This window comes from Ranitomeya imitator, chromosome 5 (genome assembly GCF_032444005.1).
Source record: "Ranitomeya imitator isolate aRanImi1 chromosome 5, aRanImi1.pri, whole genome shotgun sequence".
NCBI classification, from domain to species: Eukaryota; Metazoa; Chordata; class Amphibia; order Anura; family Dendrobatidae; genus Ranitomeya; species Ranitomeya imitator.
Genome location: NC_091286.1, coordinates 78,661,105 through 78,686,415, shown reverse-complemented (window position 1 = coordinate 78,686,415; position 25,311 = coordinate 78,661,105). Strand labels below are relative to the sequence as shown.

The window sequence follows — 25,311 nt, the reverse complement described above, 5'->3', positions numbered from 1 at the left end:
CTCCAGTCACAGCTCTGCGTACGAAGAGCGGCGGCTGTAACGGTAGGATCAGCGGTCAGTACTGGCAGCGCGATTACAGCTACCACTCTCTACAGTGAAACCTATGCCATTCGGCGCCGGGTAGGTTCAGAAGGCTATTAACATGCAGTTTAACCCCATATCTACAGGTTAAGAGCATTTTTTTCATGTGCCAGGTTCTCTAAAGTAATATTTTGATGAAGTACCCTTTGAATTTATGGGGGCTGTGAGGGGTTGACTCACTCAAGTGCTTCCCAAGGTAGACACAGGAACTTTTCTTAGGGTAAATCACCTGCTGGTTTGTTGTGAAACAGCATAAACCATAGCAGGGTACAGCAAAGCAAACATGGCCTTTCTGGCTTAATGGCAAAACAATGCTCAGTGACATTTCTGTTGTGAATTCTGCTTTTGGGCTCCCTCCGGTGGTTGTAGGTGGTAATACAGTTGTTCCTGGGCTGCAGTCTTGGACAGGTGTATCTACTGATTGCAATTCTGACTGAGGTATTTAGGTTTGCAGGACTCATTAGTCCTTGCCAGTTGTCAATGTTTCTTGGGAAGTGTTGGATCTTTGTCTGGCTTCTCCTGCTTAGCTGCCAATTCAGCAAAGATAAGTGTTTGGTTTCTTTTTCTGTGGCACACATGCTGTGTGCTTATATTCTGTGCTATTCATTTGTTTTCTCTTGTCCAGCTTAGACTGTGTCAGTGTTTTCTCAGTCTTGTTGGATTCTCTGGAGTTGCAGATATACGCTCCACATCTTTAGTTAGATGGTGGAGTTATTGTATTTTCTGCTGTGGATATTTTTGGAAGGATTTTAATACTGACCGCTTAGTATCCTGTCCTATCCTTTCCTATTTAGCTAGAGTGGCATCTTTTGCTAAATCCTGTTTCCTGCCTGCGTGTGTCTTTTCCTCTACTACTCACAGTCAATATTTGTGGGGGGCTGCCTATCCTTTGGGGTTCTGCTCTGAGGCAAGGTAGAATTCCTATTTCCATCTATAGGGGTATTTAGTCCTCCGGCTGTGTCGAGGTGTCTAGGATTTGTTAGGCACACCCCACGGCTACTTATAGTTGCGGTGTTAAGATCAGGATTTGCGGTCAGTATAGTTACCACCTACTCCAGTGAAAGTTTTCATGCTGCTCCAAGGTCACCTGATCATAACACATTTCCCCTCATATACCGTGTCAGTGACCCTGTCACACGGCATTCAGTCTTTTTGGGTAGGAGTTTAGCAGCATGACAATCTCTTTGTTGCAGTTGTTTCAAAATGGTCAGATAGTGAGGACATCTGTCTACAGCATCCTATTGAGGTCAACCCACAGATCCACGGATTTTCAATTGGAGTCAGGTCTTTTGCGGGGCCATTCCAAATCTCTGATACTCCTCCATGAAGCCATTCTTTTGTTGATTTGCATTTATGCTTAGCGTTGTTGTCATGCTGAAAGGTGACATTTTTCTTCGTCTTCAGATTTCTAACGAATCCCTGAAGGTTTTGTTGCAAAATTGGCTACCAAAAAACAGCCCCAAAGCATAATGCTGCCTCCACCATGCTTCACTGTATGTATGGTGTTCTTTTGGTGATGTGCAGAGTTGGCTGTGTGCCAAAGATACCTTTTTGAATTATAACCAAAAAAATTCAACCTTGGTCTCTTTAGGCCATAAAATGTTTTCCCACATGTGTTTGTCAGACTTGATTTATGCTTTGGCAAAGCGTAATCAAACTTGGATATTTTTCTTCATAAAAAATACCTCCATCTTACCACCCTACCCCACTGAAAAGACTTATGCGGAATTCAGGAAACTGTTGTCACATGCAGCCAGAAATTCCTGCAGTTCCTTTAAAGTTACTGTAGGCCACTCTGCCACTCTGCAGCCTCCCCAACCAATCTTCTTCGTGTTTTTATCAATTTTCATGAGTTCTATGTAATGTCACCGTTGTGCCAAATTCAAGCCACTTTTCGATGACCGTCTTACAGTGTTCCATGGTATATCTAATACCTTGGAATTTTTTTTTTACTCTTCCCTTTGACTGATACATTTCAATAAGGAGGTACCTTTGCTGTGTGGTAAGCTGTGTTAGAACAGCAGCGGTGCTCCTGCACGTGTCCCGTTCCTCCCTCCTGCAGGGATGCTTGTGTGTTCACTTACCCGTCCATGCTCTCTTGGCATCTGTCTCCTCCCAGGACCTGTGCATGGCACGCAGTTCTCCTAGGAATGTGTTTAGGCTGCACACTCCTTGCCTCTCAAAGGACCAGTGCGCACTGCTAAAACGTCCCTAGCCAATAGCTGGGAGATTTATGGTGTATGGTACCCTCCCCTATTGGGAGGTGCCTTAGCAACTTTAAGTAATCAGTGTACTTTTTGCTCCTTGGTTGTAAGGTCTCCTTACCTGTGCATTCTGCATCTAATCCTGTCTGCACCTGCTCCACTCCGCCCTGCTGTTTCTATACCCAAATCCATCCTGCCTGTGCCTAGTCTTGATCATGATCCGTCTGTTCCGCACCTGTGCCGCTAACCTCACCTGCCCAGTTTAAATCAGCACCTGTGAACCTGCATCTGTGATTCAGTATCTATGGCCATCCCACGTTCTTGTACAAGTCCTGTTTGCTCCTGATCCTGCACCTGTCTGCCAGCCATACCCTCCTGCTAAGCAGTTCCTGGCAGGTCCTGCCTCCCTGTCCCCTTGGAGGTTAGCTGCCACAGCTCCGTGGGTCCGTCCTGGAGTAGCACCTTGCTTCCACCTGGATTCAAGTCTAACCACACCATCAGGGGCTCTACTGAAAGAGCTAGGTGTTCGCTTAGTTACACCTTCCCCGCACCGTGGGGGAGGGATTATTTTTTTTTTACCCTAATATCAGAATCTTGCATTTGCACCTTTTATATTACAAGATGACCACATAAGTATCTAAATTTGAAGCTAGAATTTGTTCTAAAATCTTAGATCATATTAGTTTTCCAATATACATTGCATTGGCTTCTGATTGACCGACGGCATGTATTACAGTGCAGGGACCCTGCGGGTCTCTGCACCACAAAACATTTCAGATGAATCTGCATCCCTAGACGCACATCCAGCAGAAATAGCTGCAGGGGTCAGCAGACCCCCATCCTGCACGGGCCCGGTCGCGATTGTACTCTCTGCGATCGTGATCATTGTGCCCCTGCATCTATCACATATTTATAACATATCCTTTGGATGTGCCATATATTTACCCAAATGGAATAACCTTTAATAAAATCTAAATTAGATTTTAACATTAAATGTACACTATAGATTTTGACATCAATACATTTTAATACAAGATGGTAAATACGAAAGTCATTATGACATTAATCTATCATACATACGGAGTAGATACGAGTAACAGCGAAGTTCGACTGAATTCTTTTCTAAGTGTTCATAAAAATAGAAACATTTCTGAGTCATGCAGTTTTACTATTTATTATATCATCTCATCTTTCCAGCTCAGTCAATAAGATTATTGCCATCAGGTGCCTGACACACGTGATATGATATTGACATATCTGACAAATATTGGCTGTCAGAATATTATGTTTTCAGTCGAGATGAAGGAAACCAGCAGGTACAATGCTTGAAAATACCTCAAAGCTAAACACTTACAGATGGTGCTGCATACTTTCCAAGTACTGATGGTTAAATGTGATGGTACTAATGGGACAATCTTTGTCCTTGTGGCCAATTTGGGCATACCGACTTCATAAATGGGTGTCCGCTACTTGAGATAATCCTCTTTAACCCCTTCATGACCTTGGGATTTTCCGTTTTTTTCCGTGTTCGTTTTTCGCTCCCCTCCTTCCCAGAGCCATAACTTTTTTATTTTTCCGTCAATTTGGCCATGTGAGGGCTTATTTTTTGCGAAACAAGTTGTACTTTTGAACAACATCATTGGTTTTAGCATGTCGTGTACTAAAAAATGGGGAAAAAATTCCAATTTCAGTGAAATTGCAAAAAAAGTGCAATCCCACACTTGTTTTTTGATTGGCTTTTTTGCTAGCTTCACTAAACGCTAAAACTGACTTGCCACTATGAAACTCCAGGTCATTACGAGTTCATAGACACCAAACATGTCTAAGTTATCTTTTATCTAAGTGGTGAAAAAAAATTCCAAACTTTGCTAAAAAAAATTGCTATATACTACATGGGCTGTGTTATATACTATGTGGGCTGTGTTACATACTGCGTGGGCTGTTATATACTGCGTGGGCTGTGTTATATACTACGTCGCTGTGCTCTACACTATGTGGGCTGTGCTATATACTACGTGGCTGTGCAATATACTAGGTGGCTGTGCTATATACTACGTGGCTGTGTTATATACTACGTAGCTGTGCTATATACTATGTGCCTGTGCTATATACTATGTGGCTGTGCAATATACTATGTGGCTGTGCTATATACTACGTGGCTGTGTTATATACTGCGTGGGCTGTGCTACATACTGCGTGCCTGTGCTATATACTACGTGGCTGTGCTATATACTTCATGGCTGCTATATACTACGTGGCTGTGCTATATGCTACGTGGCTGTGCTATATACTACATGTCTGTGCTATATACTACGTGGCTGTGCTATATACTACGTGGTCTGTGTTATGTGCTATGTGGCTGTGTTATATACTACATGGCTGTGTGATATACTATGTCGCTGTGCTATATACTACGTGGCTGTGCTATATGCTATGTGGCTGTGTTATATACTACATAGCTGTGCTATATACTATGAAACTCCAGGTCATTACGAGTTCATAGACACCAAACATGTCTAGGTTATCTTTTATCTAAGTGGTGAAAAAAATTTCCAAACTTTGCTAAAAAAAATTGCTATATACTACATGGGCTGTGTTATATACTATGTGGGCTGTGTTACATACTGCGTGGGCTGTTATATACTGCGTGGGCTGTGTTATATACTACGTGGCTGTGCAATATACTAGGTGGCTGTGCTATATACTACGTGGCTGTGTTATATACTATGTGGCTGTGCTATATACTACGTGGCTGTGTTATATACTATGTGGCTGTGCAATATACTATGTGGCTGTGCTATATACTACGTGGCTGTGTTATATACTGCGTGGGCTGTGCTACATACTGCGTGCCTGTGCTATATACTACGTGGCTGTGCTATATACTTCATGGCTGCTATATACTACGTGGCTGCTATATACTACGTGGCTGTGCTATATGCTACGTGGCTGTGCTATATACTACATGTCTGTGCTATATACTACGTTGCTGTGCTATATACTACGTGGTCTGTGTTATGTGCTATGTGGCTGTGTTATATACTACATGGCTGTATTATATACTATGTCGCTGTGCTATATACTACGTGGCTGTGCTATATGCTATGTGGCTGTGTTATATACTACATAGCTGTGCTATATACTTCGTGGATGTGCTATATACTACGTGGGCTGTGTTATATACTACGTGTGCTGTGAGACTCTTTCGCCCGGGGCCCTCAAAAACCTGCAGCTGCCCCTGGCTTAACTGATTGGTCGCCGCCGGCCACGAACAATCAGCGACAGGCGCAGTCCGGCCGCGAATTGGTGCCGGATTTGAACCTTGCTTCGCTAATTGGTCGCGCCCGGCCTGCCGAATCCTGTGTATTCATTGCATTATTCTCAAATCTTCATAAATAAACTACATCCATATTTTAGAATACCCGATGCCACGGTGCGCATTTGCCTGTGGAGTTTTCCCGCACCGTTTTTGAAAAATCCGCACTGCGTTTTACCTGCGGATTTACCGCGGATTTCCTGCGTTTTTGTGCAGATTCCACCTGCGGTTTTACAACTGCGGATTCCTATTGAGGAGCAGGTGTAAAACGCTGCGGAATCTGCACAAACAATTGACATGCTGTGGAAAATACAACGCAGCGCCGCGCGGTATTTTCCGCACCATGTGCACTGCATATTTGGTTTTTCATAGGTTTACATGGTACTGTAAACCTGATGGAAAACTGTTGCGAATCCGCAGCGGCCAATCCACTGCGGATCCGCAGGCAAATCCGCACCGTGTGCACATAGCCTTATACTGATGGCCTATCGTTATGATAGGTCATCAATATCTGATCGATGATGGCACGACACTCGGCACCCACAGATCAGCTGTTCCCGACGCCAGCAGCCCCTACATTATGCTGCTGTCAGATTAAAGGGAACCTGTCACCCCCAAAATCGAGGGTGCGCTAAGCCCACCGGCATCAGGGGCTTTTCTACAGCATTCTGGAATGCTGTAGATAAGCCCCCGATGTATCCTAAAAGATGAGAAAAAGCGTTTATATTATACTCACCTGGGCGGGCGGTCCAATCCGGTGGGCGTCGCGGTCCGGTCCGGGGTCTTCCATCTTCATAGGATGACGTCCTCTTCTGGTCTTCACGCTGCGGCTGCGGCGTACTTTGTCTGCCCTCAAGACCAGAAGAGGACGTCGGACCACGACACCCATTGGACAGGGACTAGGACTGCCCCTGGGTGAGTATAATCTAACCTCTTTTTCTTATCTTTTAGGATACATTCCAGAATGCTGTAGATAAGCCCCTGATGCTGGTGGGCTTACCTCACCCTCGATTTTGGGGGTGACAGGTTCCCTTTAAAAGCAAAAAACCTCACCAGTTGCCTTTTAATCCTTTTTGCTGTTCATATTTAGAGTTTGTACAGCATTTTCTTTACCCGAGAATCCATCAGTAAGATCATGACAGTCGTATCGTTTTCTGAGCTGCTCTCAGCCACTTTATTGCCATAGATTACATTGACTTTGATTGTGCAGAGAAACAAAGAACCTGTAAAAGCAAAACAATGGCAAATCTGTACTACAACCCAATTGCAAAACTGATTTTTTTGGCCCAAAATAAAATGCATTTACGTTAATAAATAAATAAATAAATAAATAAATATTGTTCCCAAAAGTCGCCCACCCCTTTAAGTTGTTAGCAATCTCATCTTTATAACATTCATGACAATAAAGTGAGAGTATTGTTTCAAAGACGCAAATGCTTAAAGTCCAAATGTTATCTATAGTGCAATTCCTAGAAATGTGCCGCTCGAACTAGCAATCACTAGTTAAGTGACATCATTGGATTACTTATTAATCACACAAAATCCATTATATAATGTTTTGTACACTTGCTACTGTATGACATGAGCTATAAAAATGAAAGGCGCACTACAGGAAAATAAAATGGTTAAAGGGAACCTGTCAGCAGGGTTGTGCACAGTAGCCTACAGACAGTGTCAGGTCGGCGCCATTATACTGAATAAATTGATACCTGGGTTGATGAAATCTATCTTGTTGTTGTTTCTTAATCTTTATTTTCAGGTTGCGTTAGTCTGGTTTCACACGTCCTGATATTTCCAGTACCGGAAAAACCAGTACCAGAGATATCTGTGTCCGTGTGTGTACTATCTGTGGCACCCGTGTGCCACCCATGTGCCGCATCAGTACCACATGGACGGCCGCCGGGGAAGAAGCGCTACAGTAAGCGCTGTTCCCCGGCGGCAGGTGCTGAAGCCGGCTCTCATCATTCTCCCCTGCTCTGCCGGCGATCGGCGTGAGCAGAGGAGAATGATGTCCGAACGATGACAGCAGGTGGGGGCTTTTTGGACTCTTACCCCCATCATCCAACACCTGCTGACGCTAATAACAGTGACAGCAGGCGCGGATGATCGGGGTATTCCACAGCCGCCACCTGCGATCTAACTATATAAATGAATGAAAAACCCTATGTGGGTTCCCCCCTATTGTCTTCAACCAACCAGGCAAAACTCACAGCTGAGGGCTGCAACCCTCATTTGTCAGTTTCTTCAAGGCTGGTTATCAAGAATATATTTTTTAATTATCTAAATAAATAATTTAAATATTCGGCATGGGGTCACCCCCATTTTTGACAACCGGCCGATAGATGCTATTCCGCAAGCGCCTGTCTGTGCTGGCTGCAGCAACAAGGAGCCAGCACAGGCGCTTGTGAAGTAGCATCTATCGGTATGCAATAGATGCTAAAGCGCCGGTTGCAGCCGACAGTGCCATTTCAATGGTGATTTTTTTTCTTTTCAGTACAGCAATATAATAGGCACTGACAAGTGATAGTGCGTAGGCACCGCCATTTTGATGAAGTGATATGCATTGTTCACACATTAGTATATTCATTATGCAAACTACTGGGCAGGTCAGTAGGGGATCAGTGACCTGTCAGCAGTCTGCATTATAAATAGCTAATCAGAGCACCACATACATGAACCCCACCTTAGGGCATGAGAATCTCTTTAACACAAAACTGAAAATAAAGATTAAGAAACAAGAAAAATGGATTTTATCAGCCAAGGTATCATTTTACCAGTATAACGGCACCGACCTGACACTGTGTGTAGGTTACTGTGCACAATCCTGCTGACAGGTTCCCTTTAAATGCTCACGCTTTACAAGGTAAATCATGGTATAATATTATGATTGGGCACGAACGTGGTTCTCCTTACCTGAAATCTCAAAGTTCTAACTCTTTCAAAATCAATGCCCTTAAATCAGAGAGTTATGCCACACAAAATAGTTTATAAATAACATTTCTAACATATCTACTTTACATCAGCACAATTTTTGAAACATATTTTTTTTGTTAGGAAGATAAAAGGGTTAAAATGACCAGCGATTTCTAATTTTTCCAATATAATTTACAAAACCATTTTTTTTAGATACCACATCACATTTAAAGTGACTTTGAGAGGCCTATCTGACAGAAAATACTAACAAAACTGCACCCCTCAAGGTACTCAAAACCACATTCAGGAAGTTTATTTTATACTAGATGGTGGCCCGATTCTAACGCATCAGGTATTCTAGAATATGCATGTCCACGTAGTATATTGCCCAGTCACGTAGTATATTGCCCAGCCACGTATATTGCACAGCGACGTAGTATATTGCCCAGCCACGTAGTATATTGCCCAGCCACGTAGTATATTGCCCAGCCACATAGTATATTGCCCAGCAACGTAGTATATTGCCCAGCCACGTAGTATATTGCACAGCGACATAGTATATTGCCCAGCCACGTAGTATATTGCACAGCCCACGTAGTATATTGCCCAGCCACGTAGTATATTGCCCAGCCACGTAGTATATTGCCCAGCCACGTAGTATATTGGACAGCGACGTAGTATATTGCACAGCCCACGTAATATATTGCCCAGCCACGTAGTATATTGCACAGCCCACATAGTATATTGCCCAGCCACGTAGTATATTGCCCAGCCACATAGTATATTGCCCAGCCACGTAGTATATTGCACAGCCCACGTAATATATTGCCCAGCCACGTAGTATATTGCACAGCCCACATAGTATATTGCCCAGCCACGTAGTATATTGCACAGCCCACGTAGTATATTGCCCAGCCACGTAGTATATTGCACAGCCCACGTAGTATATTGCCCAGCCACGTAGTATATTGCCCAGTCACGTAGTATATTGCCCAGTGACATAGTATATTGCCCAGTCGCGTAGTATATTGCCCAGTGACATAGTATATTGCCCAGGCACGTAGTATATTGCCCAGTCACGTAGTATATTGCCCAGCCACATAGTATATTGCACAGCGACGTAGTATATTGCCCAGCCACGTAGTATATTGTCCAGCCACGTAGTATATTGCCCTGCCACATAGTATATTGCCCAGTCACGTAGTATATTGCCCAGCCACGTAGTATATTGGACAGCGACGTAGTATATTGCCCAGCCACGTAGTATATTGCACAGCCCACGTAGTATATTGCCCAGCCACGTAGTATATTGCCCAGCCACGTAGTATATTGCACAGCCCACGTAGTATATTGCCCAGCCACGTAGTATATTTCCCAGCCACGTAGTATATTGCACAGCCCACGTAGTATATTGCCCAGCCACGTAGTATATTGCACAGCCCACGTAGTATATTGCCAAGACACGTAGTATATTGCACAGCCCACGTAGTATATTGCCCATCCACGTAGTATATTGCACAGCCCACGTAGTATATTGCCCAGCCACGTAGTATATTGCACAGCCCACGTAGTATATTGCCCAGCCACGTAGTATATTGCACAGCCCACGTAGTATATTGCCCAGTGACATAGTATATTGCCCAGGCACGTAGTATATTGCCCAGTTACATAGTATATTGCACAGCGACGTAGTATACAGCACAGAGCCACGTAATATATTGCCCAGCCACATAGTATATTGGCCAGTCACGTAGTATATTGCCCAGCTACGTAGTATATTGCCCAGCCACGTATGTCCCAGGTTAAAAAATAAAAAATAAACATATACTCACCTTCCGAGGACCCCTTGTAGTTCGGTCACATGACCGTGACGTCATGGCAGGTCCTTCTCGCGCAGGCACGCAGGACCTGTGATGACGTCGCGGTCATATGACCGTGACGTCATGGCATGTCCTTCTTGCGCAGGCAGGCAGGGCCTGTGATGACGTCGCGGTCACATGACCGTGACGTCATGGCAGGTCCTTCTCCCATACCATCCTTGGCACCGGAACCTGCCGCTTGCATGGAGCGGTCACCGGAGCGTCGTAAAAGGTGAGTATATAATGATTTTTTTATTTTTTTAAATTATTTTTAACATTAGATGTTTTTACTATTGACGCTGCATAGGCAGCATCAATAGTAAAAACTTGGTCACACAGGGTTAATAGCGGCGGTAACGAAGTGAATTACCCGCGGCATAACGCGGTCCGTTACCGCTGACATTAACCCTGTGTGAGCGGTGACTGCGGGGAGTATGGAGCGGGCGCGGGGGCTGACCGCAGGGGAGTAGGCAGGGACTAATCGGACTGTGGCTGTCGCTGATTGGTCGCGGCAGCCATGACAGGCAGCTGGCGAGACCAATCAGTGACTTGGATTCCATGACAGACAGAGGCCGTGACCAATGAATATCCGTGACAGACAGAAGGACAGACAGAAAGATGGAAGTGACCCTTAGACAATTATATAGTAGATATTTATTGCACTTTTTGTTCAGTGGTATGATGATAAAGCATTCTATTTGCCTCGTTTTTTTATGGTGTTCACTGAAGGGGTTAACTAGTGGGACAGCCATCTTGCAGCCAGGGGTCACCATGGAGAGAGAGACCAGTCCCTACGTGATGCTTATCAATGTCACTGTCACAATTGACAGCAGCATCAGAGGGGTTAAACGCCTATGGTCGGTGTTAGTACCGAACGTGGCCATTGCTGCAGGGTGTCAGCTCTCATATTTTGGCGGCGCTCAGTGTGAGCCCCAGGATCCCTGCACCGTACATTACTGCAGTTAGCGGGAACACAGTTTCCACATGTCAGGAAGGGGTTAAACGGTGCAGGTTTCTTTTAGCAGTGCAGGGGTTAATCTGCTAGGTTGAGAGCTCTTGGAAGCTTTACTGCATTAAGGATCTCAGCTGTTAACTATTCGCCATTCCTATCTCCTATGTAATCTGGGCCCTGGCTAGCACTCATTGTCAGAGTTAGCTTATGCTGCATGGTTAGGAAATGGTGGTTTGTGGATATTGTTAGAGAAGGCATTTGGTGGATTTATCTGTGACTGTTGCTAGGTTTTGTGTGTGTGCTAATTCCCCTCCTCCTACTTTGGTTTAACCCTCCCTGGTGTTTACCTCTGTTTTTTGGTGTGAGTATATTTGTATGTTTGGTATTTTCCTTTATCCCTGTTTGTATTACCTTGTTAGTCTGGTTGGTGTATTACAGTACACTACTACTCCCCTCTTCCCTGGGTGGGGGTACAGTATGAGGGCGGATTCTGAAGCTAAGGCAAGGTACGTGGCCCCGGCATCTTCACCATCAGAAGTAATCCGGGTGAACAGGGCGAGTTAGGGCACTCCTAGCCTTAGGGACAGGGAAGCACCTCTGGTTTCGGGATGCCCGACAACAGAGTCATGACAATTACACAGTATATAGCAGATAGCCATTACACAGTACACAGCAGGGGCACATTTATAAGATTATCTCAGCAGAAGAACATTTTTTCTTAAACACATCCAATTGTGGAAACTATTATTATTCCAAGATCTATGAGATATCCTTATAAATGTGCCCCTGCTGTGTAATGTCTGTGTCTGACCGTCCAGGGACATGGTCTGAACATATCACAGCTACTAGCCAGGGGAGGAAGCCAGGGCCACCATCAGGGCATTACTGCCCTTACTGCTGTATAGGGCCCGGTGAACAGCAGTGCACAGAGGGACCCACAGGTCCTGGGCCCGCTTATGTGCTTCTGTCCATCGGGCCCCATCGCTGCAGCACACATCTTGGCGCTGGGGCCCGGGAGTTTTCTGGGAGGTGTACACGGCTGTCTTACCTTGACAGCTGCACAGCTCCCGCTCCCTCCGTCTTCTGTGTAGTTCCTGTCAGGTGACGGCGCGTATGCGATGACGTCATCGCGTACGTGCTGCCCGCTGCTGGAGGCAGAGCCACGCTGCTGGGGAGTGACCGTGAGGTAAGTATACAAATGTTTTTGTTTTCTGAATAAAAGGAATTAAATGGTTGAGAGGAGGAGGAACTGCAAATGATGACATGGTGGAAGGAGTAAGGTGGACTGCACTAGATGTGGGGAGGGGGTTTAAAGGGGACAGCACATGATGATGTGGGGAGGGAGTTTAAAGGGGACTGCACATGATGAAGTGGGGGGGTTAAAAGGGACTGCACATGATGAAGTGGGGGGTTAAAGGGGACTGCACATGATGAAGTGTGTTGGTAGGGGCACTGCAAATGAAGTGGGGAGGTGAGGGGGACTGCAAATGATGAAGTGGGGGTGAAAGGGGAATAAACATGATATAGTGGGGGGAAGGGGACTGCACATGATGAAGTGGGGGGAAGGGGGACTGCACATGATGAATTGGGGGGTAGGGACGGGAGACTGCAAATAATGAATTGAGAGTGAGGGATGGGGACAGCAATTGAATTGAAGGTGGGGGTGGGGAGAGCAAATGATGATCTGGGGAGAGAGCAAATAATGAATTTGAGGGGGGGGAGTAAACAATGTATTGAATGTGGGGGGGAGCTGTTCATAATGAATAGAGGGTGGGAGAGATAAGACATGACAATGAATTGGGGAGGGAGGGGCATGTAAATATGCTTCGGGGGAGTGGGAGGTACATAGTTGGGGGGTGTTGAGTATGCAGTGACTGGTAATAAATTGTGGGAAAGATTGCAGGGGCTAATTAATTTATATATTAATTAGGTGGGGAAAGTGGCTATGTATAGCTAGAAGGGGCTCAGTGGCGTATTATAATTTATATTTGGAATGGTGGATTGCATAACAGACAATTATATATTAATGGTAGGTGCATATGTGTATTCAGATGTGTAGTGTAGAAGAAAGAGAAAAAGTGGGGAATCTGCTCTGGAAGCCGTGCTCTAGGTAACTGTGTTATTTTATGCAGAGACAAGTCCTGGCTGGAAGAAGTGATGGCGGTCTGTGCTGCATGAAAAAGAAAAGCAAAGATGAAGGACTTCAGCTAGAGAAGTCACTGGTGAGTCAGTGTGTTACCTGTACACTGACACTATATACTGTATACTTTGTACAGAGCTCCTGTGTATAATGTCACCAGTAATCACTATATTATCTGTACACTGACACTGTATACATAGCTCCTGTGTAGAATATCACTTGAGATCACTATTATCTGTACACTGACACTATATACAGAGCTCCTGTGTATACTATCACTGGTGATCACTGTATTAGCTTTACACTGACACTATATACAGAGCTCCTCTGTATAATGTTGCCGGTGATCACTGTATTACCTGTACACTGACACTAGATCCTGTGTATAATGTCACTGATGATCACTCTATTACCTTACACTGACATTATATTCAGAGCTTCTGTGTGTAATGTCACTGCTAATCCCTGTATTACCTGTAAACTATACACTATATACAGAGCTCCGGTGTATAATGTCACTGGTAATCACTGTATTACCTGTACACTGACAGTAATTACAGAGTTCCTGTGTATAATGTTAAAGTTGTGTTTTTTTTTTTCTTATTAATGATTAGTATTGTAGTATTCAGTCACTATGTGGTCTGGCCATGGTGTGACGGCATTTGTTCCTTGTATGTGGTATTATTTGGTGACTATGTGGTGTGTAATATGTGGTCTGGTCATGGTGTGACGGAGCCCGCCATTAGCCTGCACTTTTGTGCACCCGTCACAGCCTGCATCTCTGTGCACCCATGTGAGCCGCAACTATGGGAGGACGCTCCCCATACTTCAGCCCCTCTGCACATGAGCAAGCCCCAGCATTGGACTACTGAGTGTCGCTCTACAAGCAGAACTGCTATCATTATCTATTGCCTCCTGCCTTATTTACTTGCTCTAGGCACTGCTTGATTGTACTCTCAGACCAGTATTTACAGGTGTACACCACCAGTACTACCTCAGATTGTAGGGCGGTGATCACATATTTTATCTTTCATTTTTTTTAAATAAAGATTAAACAACAACCACCAGACGGATTTCATCAACCAAGGTATGATTGTAATCAGTATGATGGCACTGACCTGACAGTGTCTGTAGGTTACTGTGCACAATCCTGCTGACAGGTTCCATTAAAGCATTTTACTTCCCAGATATTTAAAAGGATCTGAATCAACAATTCTCTTACCAAGAGTATATAAATCTCTATGGTATATTGTCTTGGTAGGAGAATAATGTGCATTACTCAAATGCCCACTAATTACTCAAATGATATATGTTTTACATTTTATTATTGCAATCTATAATTATCTGATATTGATATATAGCACAAATAAAACATGACAAATATTTCTACATTCATTTTATGTGTTTGGTAAGCTGAAAGACCTTTTTAGGATGTTTTTTTCCCCAGTTAGCCCAGCTCAGCAGCAGGTTTTCACAAAATGGCAAAGCTCTTTCTCGTGAGGGATTTTGCCTCAGCAGTGACACCGTAGGAGCCATGTTTGAAGAGGGCAATGTTTGCTGTGTGCAGCACTTCCTGGAGCTCTGGTGACAGGTAGGAGAGGCCTGTGCAGCAGCGGAGACTCTGTGCACCATACCCAGAGAATGGGAGGGAGGGTAATGCTAGTGATCGCCTGTGCACTGGGCTGTGGAGTGCTGGCATACATGTGTAAGAATGGTGTGCAATGTGCTTTGTGCCATATGTGACTGTGTATGAATGAAGCCTGCACACTCCTGTAAGATTTAGGTCCTGTCCTTCCCTGCAATAAGGGCTGGTGTATCCCCTCCTTATAACAACAGTCTAGGTGGCCAATATGGGGACTATATATTGCAATAGTAGGATCAGGCCTATATGGAGGTGCAGGTGATGATGGGATGCTGAATAATGTGACCTACAATCCATGAACGTTCCCTAGAAATCCATGTGTTTCTTTTCCGCTTGTTTGCATATGACAAGCGGGGATTTCTTGCAAATCATTCATTGGGTCACAGATATCCTGATCTTTTATTCAGCTTCCGTCCCGTTTACACGGTTCAGGGGGGTTGATCTACTGACAGATTCCCTTTACAATAAACCCTTATCAGTAAAATAATGCTGTTAAAGGGGTTGTCTGGTCCCAACTGATAAGTCTGCCTTCACTGTGTGTGACTGCAGGGATTTGCTGGCTTCTGAGCATGGACCAGAGGGTATGTATGAGTTCTACATACTCCCGGCCCGTGAACGCGGCCTCGCTTCCGTACACTTGGATGTAATAAGGCTGTGCCCTCCAGTTGGTCCCGGCCACCGGTCGGCCGCTTCCCTAGACGGCGTGCTGCTTTTCTCCATACAAGTCTATGGAAGTGAGGCTGCGCCCATGGACGGGAGTATGTTTATCGAAAACGTATCCTTCGGTCACAACTCGGAAACTTCCCCGGCAGGCTTGCACTTTCAGTCACGGGGGCAGTGCCAGCGCTGGTTTAGAAAGCGGTGCCTGTAACCGCGGCCCCAACACTGACTGACGGCTCAGATTAATTCCATGTTTGCAGGTTAATAGTTATTTTACATCTCAGGTTTCCATTTAAAATGAATTTACTGTGACAGAAATACTAAGACTGGCAGTTCATATGTCCGTTTTAAAAATAAGTTTAAAAAATGGATTAAATTGAACCATTGTCTTAACCGGCGCCTCCTCAGAGTGGTCAGTGCCCGCTTTCGGCTGCTTCACGCTAGCAGGGCAGCTCTACCTCGTGCGGGCTGCTCTGTCACCGCAGAACTGGCTGTCAATGAGCATACAAGTCGTGTCAACAGAACTGAAGAGAAGCCGCTGCCCTGTCGATGTGACGTCAGTGGAAGCCGCAGAGTTCCTAGCAGGAGCGATCGGTGACCGCTCTGTGCTGGCAGGAAATTGTGCCAGTCAGGTAGTTGGCAAGCACCCACTTATTCTTAGGGCCACAGTAAAAAAAAAAAATATAGTCCTGGATAACTGCTTAGCTAAATATGTAACTCCATATTTATACAGGACATACAGGAAGATAAGGTGTAACAATGGTGGCGTGTTTTTCTGTATATTGGAGTGCGGATGGTTTTTCCGCCATCTAGTGGTCTTTGTAGGAATTCCAGCTAAAGTTATAGCATACAGATGTCAGATTTTATGATTGGCAGTGTTTATTACCAAAATGATTGTGTGAGAGATTTGTGTGGGGATCAGACATAACAGGGGTCCCCAACCTGTAGCTCGGGAGCCACATGTGGCTCGCGGTTCCATGAATTGTGGCTCGCGGCTGTCTGCCAGCTTGGTGCATTAGCTGCAGGTCTAGCAAACAGGTATGAGGAGAGAGTCTAAAAATGGTGAATTTTGTACGTAGCCCTGCAAAGAAGAGCAGATCTGATGCACATATACTGGTCTTAGGGGTTTATAGATAATTTAAGTATGGTACGCTGGAGACAGGATGATAGCACCTGTCAGAGAAAGTTCCTGAAGCTAAACAGTGTGTTGAGAGTGATGGTGGGAGAATACTGAATGGGGGTATTGTGGGAACTCCTGACTCTTGTTATACTGCTTCGGGGTGATTTCTGTGGAAAAGCTTTGGTTATCATTATTTCCGTAATGGGGGCTCTGGTTGCCACTACTGTGAGGTGTAGGGAGCCAGATATGGCTGGCGACGCCCTGTCAGAGCGGAATGTGGCTCTCTAGGTCAGAAAGGTTGGGGACCACTGAGACCTAAGAAGGCTCGCTTTATGTGCGACAGGTTGTAGTTTTGCTTGACATTCATTTTCCCATATAGAGTAAGGCCACGGTCACAGGTTCAGTATTTGGTCAGTATTTTACCTCAGTATTTGTAAGTGAAATCCAGAAGTGGTGACTTGTTTCTATTTTTCCTCTGATTGTTCCACTCCTGCTTTTAGCTTACAAATACTGAGGTAAAAAAAAATCACCAAATGCTCAACGTGTGAACGTGACCTAATGTGGAAAACGACAACAAAAAATGTTTTCCAAGATTTGGTGATTTGGGGGAAACTCCCCCCACTGCAATTACTCCATTATTTGGCATTTTATTTTTATTACATTAACGGTGCCGTAAAAATGACCTTGAAACAAGATTCTTGAGGTCATTGTGATTCTGGAGATGTTTGTTTTTCTATTTTATTGGATTAAAATATCAGTATTTTGTCAAACATTTTGTTTTTTATTTTGCAATTTTTTTTCTATATTTCCTACAATTGAGCTGTGAGCAATTTTTTTTTTTTTGCATGATGAGCTGGTATTCTTATAGATTTTGTTTTTTTTTATTTGCGTTATTGCAGTAATAAAAAAATAACTGCAATTGTAGTGTTTTTTTCTCTCTTACAGCTTTTACCGATCGGCAATTATTTTATATTTTGATAGTTCTGATGTTATGACTTTTCTGGATGCATTATGCCAAATGTGTATTTTTTTTGTTTTGCATTTCTTCATTGTTAACTATAGAATAGTGGGCAATTGTTATATGCACACACAGACCTACGTGTCTGTATATATACACATGTGTGTATTTTTTTTTCTACTTTATTTTATCAGTTCCATTATGAGCCTTGAACCTGCGATAATCTGAACACTTGTTCTACGGTACATACAGCAATTCCACAGTATTGCTGTGTACCGGTATATTTAAAATGACAGTCACAGGTTTTGGGGGGCGTTCAGCCAGTCCTCATATGTCATAGCAACCCATCATGTCTTGGGTGGGTCGATGGTCGTAAGTCACATGTGGCTGTCAGTGATTGACAGCAGCGATTGTCAGGCCCACCAATTGCTGCTGTTAGGGGCAGATGCCAGCTATCTACTATATAATTGTCTAAGCGTCACTTCCGTCTGTCTGTCTGTCCTGGAAATCCCGCTTCGCTGATTGGTCGCGGCCGCCAGTCACTGGGGCGTTGCGAGGGCGGGAAAGGGCTGTGCAATATACTACGCGGGCCGTGCAATATACTGCGCGGGCCGTGCAATATACTGCGCGGGCCGTGCAATATACTGCGCGGGCCGTGCAATATACTGCGCGGGCCGTGCAATATACTGCGCGGGCCGTGCAATATACTGCGCGGGCCGTGCAATATACTGCGCGGGCCGTGCAATATACTGCGCGGGCCGTGCAATATACTGCGCGGGCCGTGCAATATACTGCGCGGGCCGTGCAATATACTGCGCGGGCCGTGCAATATACTGCGCGGGCCGTGCAATATACTGCGCGGGCCGTGCAATATACTGCGCGGGCCGTGCAATATACTGCGCGGGCCGTGCAATATACTGCGCGGGCCGTGCAATATACTGCGCGGGCCGTGCAATATACTGCGCGGGCCGTGCAATATACTGCGCGGGCCGTGCAATATACTGCGCGGGCCGTGCAATATACTGCGCGGGCCGTGCAATATACTGCGCGGGCCGTGCAATATACTGCGCGGGCCGTGCAATATACTGCGCGTGGGCTGTTATATACTATGTGGCCGGCCGCGAACAATCAGTGACAGGTGCAGTCCGGCCGCGAATTGGTGCAGGATTTGAATCACGCTTCGCTAATTGGTCGCGGTTGCCCGAATCTTGTGTATTCAATGTATTATTCTAAAATCTTCATAAATAAACTACATACATATTCTAGAATACCCGATGCATTAGAATCGGGCTACCATCTAGTTTTATATAACGGTGGATGCGTCCTTCTATCTGAAAGTGGGATAGGGGGCGCCTGCGCAGTGTGGCGCTGGAGTCAGCGCAGGCTCATACAGCACTGCCACGCCATTTTATTGAAGACACTGTGTATACAAATTTTTAGACAAAATGTCTTCAACAAAATGGTTCCGGATATTGCGGGATGCACGCACGTTGATTACGGCTCCATTTTATTGAAGAATTATACTACAACGTCAACATAGCAGTGCGCACACGCCAGCCGTCACCATTATCCCTATTTTCTGCCGGGTGCGCACTATGTTGACACTGTAGTACATTACTTAAAAAGGCGACGGAGTCACTGCGTGCTCATACCACGATCTCCGGCACCATTTTATTGAAGACACTGTATAAATGTACCAATAAAAATTCATCCCACCCGGGCGTAGAATGGGTTCAATAGCTGGTATAATATATCCGGCATCTTCTCTGTGTGGAGCGGACTTTACTTCTGATCCTGCTCCAAAATGCCTGCCACGCTCCATGACATGATAGGCCATGATGGAGCATGAAGAAATTAAAAACAGACCAGGTAACTTATGACATAACAGATGACCATCCGTTACGATTTCTTTTCCGTAGTCATCAATGTTTAAAATAAATAAAAAAAAAAATTTATATGTGGATCCAGTTGCAATTCTCTTTTTCACCCACAAAAAAGTGCAAAAGACCCCGAATCATCAAAGCACTTTGAAAACTTGCAGAATCTTTGCACAACACGCAGTTGCACAAAAAATGTGCAACTTTTGGCCCTATTAAGCCACAAATCTTACTTTATGGAGGCACATAACACTTTTTGAGTGCTTGTCCAGGACAATTTTATTTGTCCTATGGGCTTAAAAAAACTTAAAGGCAGGTCTTTGCTAACAAAAATGACCTGCCTGCTTTGCCCGTAACCCGCTTAGCGCAGTCTCCAACCACTCCTGCTGGCGGTTCAGAGGCGCCATGTCAAGACAGCAGCTCTTCTTCTGCACTGCTCTGATAACGGGGCACGACTGCTGACATCATGATTGACGCTGGCTTAATGCAGAGCTGGCTGTCAATCAGCATGACGTCAGCAGTTACGACCCGTCAATAGAGTAAAGTGGATGAGAAACCGCTGCGCTGTCGAAGTGATGTCAGCGGAAGCCCCTGAATTGCTGGCAGGAGTGGCCTGTGGCGTCTGGCACAACCAGCCGGTAGGAAGCAACTACCTGACTACGTTAGTACTTAGACCCATAGTAAAAAAATGAAATCGTCTTGGATAACTCCTTCATTAAAGGGGTTGTCCAAACCGATAAGTCCCTCTGTGTGACTGCAGATTTATTAATCCCCCTTCCCCCAGAGCATGTACTGTGCGTCTCAGGGATGTTTCGGTTTCTGAGCCGGGTCCAGAGGGTATGTATGCGTTATACATACTCCTGGCCAGTGTGCGTGTATAGCTCATACATCTCGTTCGGTTCCAACTCGAAAAGCGGTGAAGCCCTGCAGCGCACCATGCGCTTGGGAGGGATTCAGAAGTCTGCAGTCACACAGAAGGACTGCGGACATAACGATTTGGACAATCCCTCTAAGAGGCATTCGCTTGTCTTTATCAAATTCTCCTTCCCTCATGAAGACTGGCATGAACAATGCTGGTCTCGATTAATCGGTGGAGGGAGTGTTTTGGATCATTTATTTCTGTCTTTGTCATCCAAAAAGGGAAATTGCTGCTGGACATGAATTTAGTCTGAGAATCTGCAATCTGGAAATTTGAACTGTTCAGATGAAGATCTTATTGTTTCCGTGCTTTTGGTTAATACGAATAAAGTTGATCCGTTGTGGTGAGGGCAGATGAGCGCATTGAGCTTTTACTGGAATTTATGGCTGTAGGTTACACCTACAGAGGAAGCCATTTTCCTTCTTTGAATGTGCCATGTAGGAGCTGGTGAGGAGGAGCGGACCTGGCAGAAGAGACTCCTTGTTAGGCATTTTTCTTTTTTTGCTGATTTCAGTAGACTGCAGTCTGGATGGAATTGAGGTTGATTTAATCATTACTTACAAAGCGTTGGCTCGCTCCTGACCTCGGCTCTACGTACAGCTCGCTATCTAGTTATATCATGCCACTTAGTTTTATTACTGATATTAATGCGCTGTTTCATCCAAGATAAAGCCAGTCAACAAATTTATTTTTCCAGCCTGAGTGACTATAATAAAATTATTATTAAAATGCTGGGGACTGGTTTACAAATGCAGTTTTCAGTGGAGATGGTCATCAATGGTCCTGGAAAAAAATACACAGATTTACAGTATGTGGAGACACCTGTTCATACAGTGGTTCCCCTTGTTCTTATTGATATGGGTACCTTGTAGATTCAGCCTGAAGGAGGTAAAACCATGTTGGAACATGTGCAAATGAGCAAAGAAACATGAGTGAAACAAAGCAGAATACATGTTGAACCTTAGATTCAGCACTGTACTGCAATTTTACTCTGACAACTGAACCAGTCAACTAAGTAAAGAGAACTGACAGTCCATTACTGGAAGACTATTAGTCCAGAAAATGTATACAACATTGAATGTGTCCCCAAGTGCAAACATGAAAATCATCAACTTCTATGATGCAGTCTAACTCAGGGCTGGAAGACTAAGAATTGCCTCTGCTGCAGAGGATAAGTTCATAGTTACCAGCATCACAAAACTCATATTTGAATTGAGATCGCTTCAGATAACAGCCCTCATAAATGATTCAGAGACTGCAAGTAGCAAGACACATCTCAACATCAACTATCCAAAAAAGATTGCGAGAAGCAGGCCAGTATGGTCAAGTTGCTGCAAAGAAGCCATTACTGCAGCCTGCAAACAAGAAACATATTTGGGCCAAGCAACATAAGTACTGGACAGATGGATCAATGGAAATTTGTACTGTGGTCTGCTAAGTCAGTATTTGAGATATTTGGTACCAACCACCATGTCTGTATGAGATGCAGTAAAGGTGAGTGGATGGTTTATACATGTGTGGTGCTTACCATGAAGCATGGAGGGAAAAATATAATGGTGTGGGGGTGCCTTGCTTTTGACACTGTTTGTGATTTATGGAAAACTCAAGGCGCACTTACCCGTCATGGCTACCACAGCATTCTGCAATGACGTGCCATCTCGCCACATGTGGCTTGCTCATGTGCTGCAACTGGACAATGACCTATCTTGCACCTCTGAGTCTTATAGGGGCCATGTGATGAAGGAGAGGGATTGAGTGCTGTGGCAAATGACATGACACTCTTGGGAACTACGTCAAGACTATAAGTTCAATAGCGTTGACAGACAGCACTACAGCCTAATCTGGCCCAATATTATGGACTTTAGATGACTTGTTTCATAGTTAGATTGGACAACGAAAGCATAAATGTTAATGGGGTACTTCTGGGGAGATAAAAAAAAAACCCTAATGGCCATGTCTTCATAAGCTATAAAGATAGCATGAATAGTGCTGCTTCCCATCCTCACACTACCGGCAATCCAGAGCTGCTCCTTGGTGCTCCCCCTGCCTTCTGGGACGTTACGCCACAGATCAGGGGACGTGGCTGCTCCTGGCTTCTAGTACTTGCCAGCCCCCTGATAAGATTTGCTTTTATGCACGCCGAGTTTAGGGGGTCGTGTTGGGGGCTGGGCCTGCTCCCTGCTAGTAGGTGCCAGCCCCCGGCTATGTCCTTCTGTTCAGTGCCCAATCAAGGAGGAAGCCAGCCCACGCTGAGCAGCAGTAAATCTATTTAGGCTCTGCTTGCTCTCCACTTGGAATCTGTGCCTGTACACCTTCTTTATGACTGTCCACGCTCCTGTAAATCTCATAAAGAAACTGCAAATACATTCTACATGGAATGTATACTGCACAGAAAAGAAAAGTCAGAATACTGACCCATCGTGTATGTTAGTCCATAGTGTCTGGTAGTACAAGATCAGAGTTGTATTGAGCCATCATCCTACAAACATACAAATGTATTGGTCCTAACTGTATACCTTTGATTCATAGTTGTGCCTCGGACACATGACTTTATGCTCATTTAGGTTGGCACCAATAGCATTCGCACCAGGGGCGAACACAGATATTAGATGGCCCCTGTGCAAGAGCTGTACTTGGGCTTCCTCATATCCTACCTATCATCATGAAGCACCTAATTATTTTCTATATACCTGTAATTGTGAATTATGGAGTTCATTAGTTTATACCCATATGTTCAGTCTAGTGATGAGGTAACATGCTTGGATAAGGTGTTATCTGAGCATGCTCGGGTGCTAGCAGCGTGTCTTCAGCTTGCTCAAAAAATATTTTCGAGACCCCGTGGCTGTTTGACAGCCGCAACACATGCAGGCATTTCATGTTTGGCAGGCAGTCCCTGCATGTTACCGCGAGACATGCAGCCACGAGCACTCCGAAATCACTCGGTTAGCATATGAGCATGCTTGGATAACACCTTATCTCAGCATTTTCACTCATCACTAGTGGTGTAGTTGGTCGTAGAAAACATTGGGTCCCTTTGTGGTCGCACCACTGACATGTCCGCCCCTATAATATAATATTGCTGGGAGTGAAGTCTGATAGTTTGCACTGTGTGGACGTGCTGTATATTTTATACTACTGTTTTCTAGTCCTTACATTAGGGACATAACTATAGTGGCTGCAGGGATTGCGAGCTATGAGAACTTGGTAAGACCAATAATATTAAAGACGTGATAGTTGGAACCCTGCAGAAGACTTTGCGTTGGCACCATGGTTTTGAAGCTGCACCACTGCTTTAGGGAATCCCAGCAAGTCATCTTTTCGGGATCTTGCACAGATGGAGCACCTAGGGCTTGTGTGGGTGTCAGGTTGGTGACATGAATAGATTGATGACATTTACCATGTAAATTTCTCATTATAAATGCGGATTATGTTGCATAATGAATCCGCTTGCAGTAGATTTGTTGTTACGCATTTGCAAACCATTTGTATCCTTGGAAATGTCAGACAATGTTTTATACATTCAGCTAAATTTCTCTTATAGACGCAGTTATATTTCCTGTTGAAGGGTCTTTATTATCCTATCTCAAGTGTGCATTTACATAAGACGACCTGCGTCTGTAAAACGAGCATCGATTTGCTGCTGCTTAGTTCCTTAATAGCGTAGTCCCTATATAGCCTGTTTACAGTCCGATCGCGCTGCTGATTACTCAGGACGATCAGCAATAGACCGTTCAGTACATATACGCTGCCATCATACTCAGGAGCAGATTTCCTTTTTACACCGAATGATTTTTAAACAAGCTAAAATCATTCACCTGACTATCAAGTGTTTTACTTGTTTGTTGGGCTAATTGTCAGACTTTTACCCTGCCTGTTATCGAGAATTCAGTGCTTCTGATAATCGTGCAGTGTAACTGCACACTAAGATTCCATCATTTCTGTAGTGCTGCAGTTTTTTTCTTGTAGCACTAGTGCCAAGGACTTGGCTATGAAGAAGAAAAGGGGACACTAAACTAAACCAGTGCTACAGCTTCATTCTAAGGATCGGTGGGTAGTCCTGGTATTCTGAAAAATATGGCAAATCAGAGATACAGCGGCTTGCAAAAGTATTCACTCACCACTACCACTCCCCTTGGCTTTTTACCTATCTTGATAGATTACAACCTGTGCTTTAAATATTTTTGTGATCAAATAACTTAAAATTGGTACGTCAATATGTATTCACCCCATTTGCTGTGAAGACCCTCAAAATTTCTGATGCAAGCAATTACCTTCATAAGTCACATGGTTAGTGAAAGGAAGTCCCCCCTGTGTTCAATCTGTGTCAAATGGTCTGTCCGAATATACACGTTACTTTTACCGAAAGGCCACAGAGGCTGCAACACCATTAAGCAGAAGGCACCACTAACCAAACACCATGAAGACCAAGGAGATCTCCAAACAAGTCAGGGACAAAGTTGTTGAGAAGACACGTCAGGGTTGGGTTATTAAAAAAACAAAAAAAATCCCAATCTCTGATGATCCCCCAGAACACCATCAAATCCATTATCATCAAATGGAAAGAACATGGTAGCACAACTACCCGCCAAGAGAGGGTCACCCACCAAAACTCTGAGCCCAGGCAAGGAGGGCATTCATTAGAGAGGTAGCACAGAGACCAAAGGTAACCC

At 44.6% G+C, this 25,311-nt stretch overlaps 1 protein-coding gene across 4 annotated transcripts in view; it reads left to right on the top strand.

The window, feature by feature from the left end:
• Positions 1-25,311, top strand: part of SHLD1 (shieldin complex subunit 1) — a 149,626-nt gene continuing 124,315 nt past the window's right edge. Inside the window, exon 1 of one of the 4 annotated variants that reach the window (XM_069768834.1) lies at positions 1-120. The gene's annotated coding sequence lies outside the window, so the exon portion shown is untranslated. The other 3 variants (XM_069768837.1, XM_069768836.1, XM_069768835.1) reach the window with 3 other exon arrangements.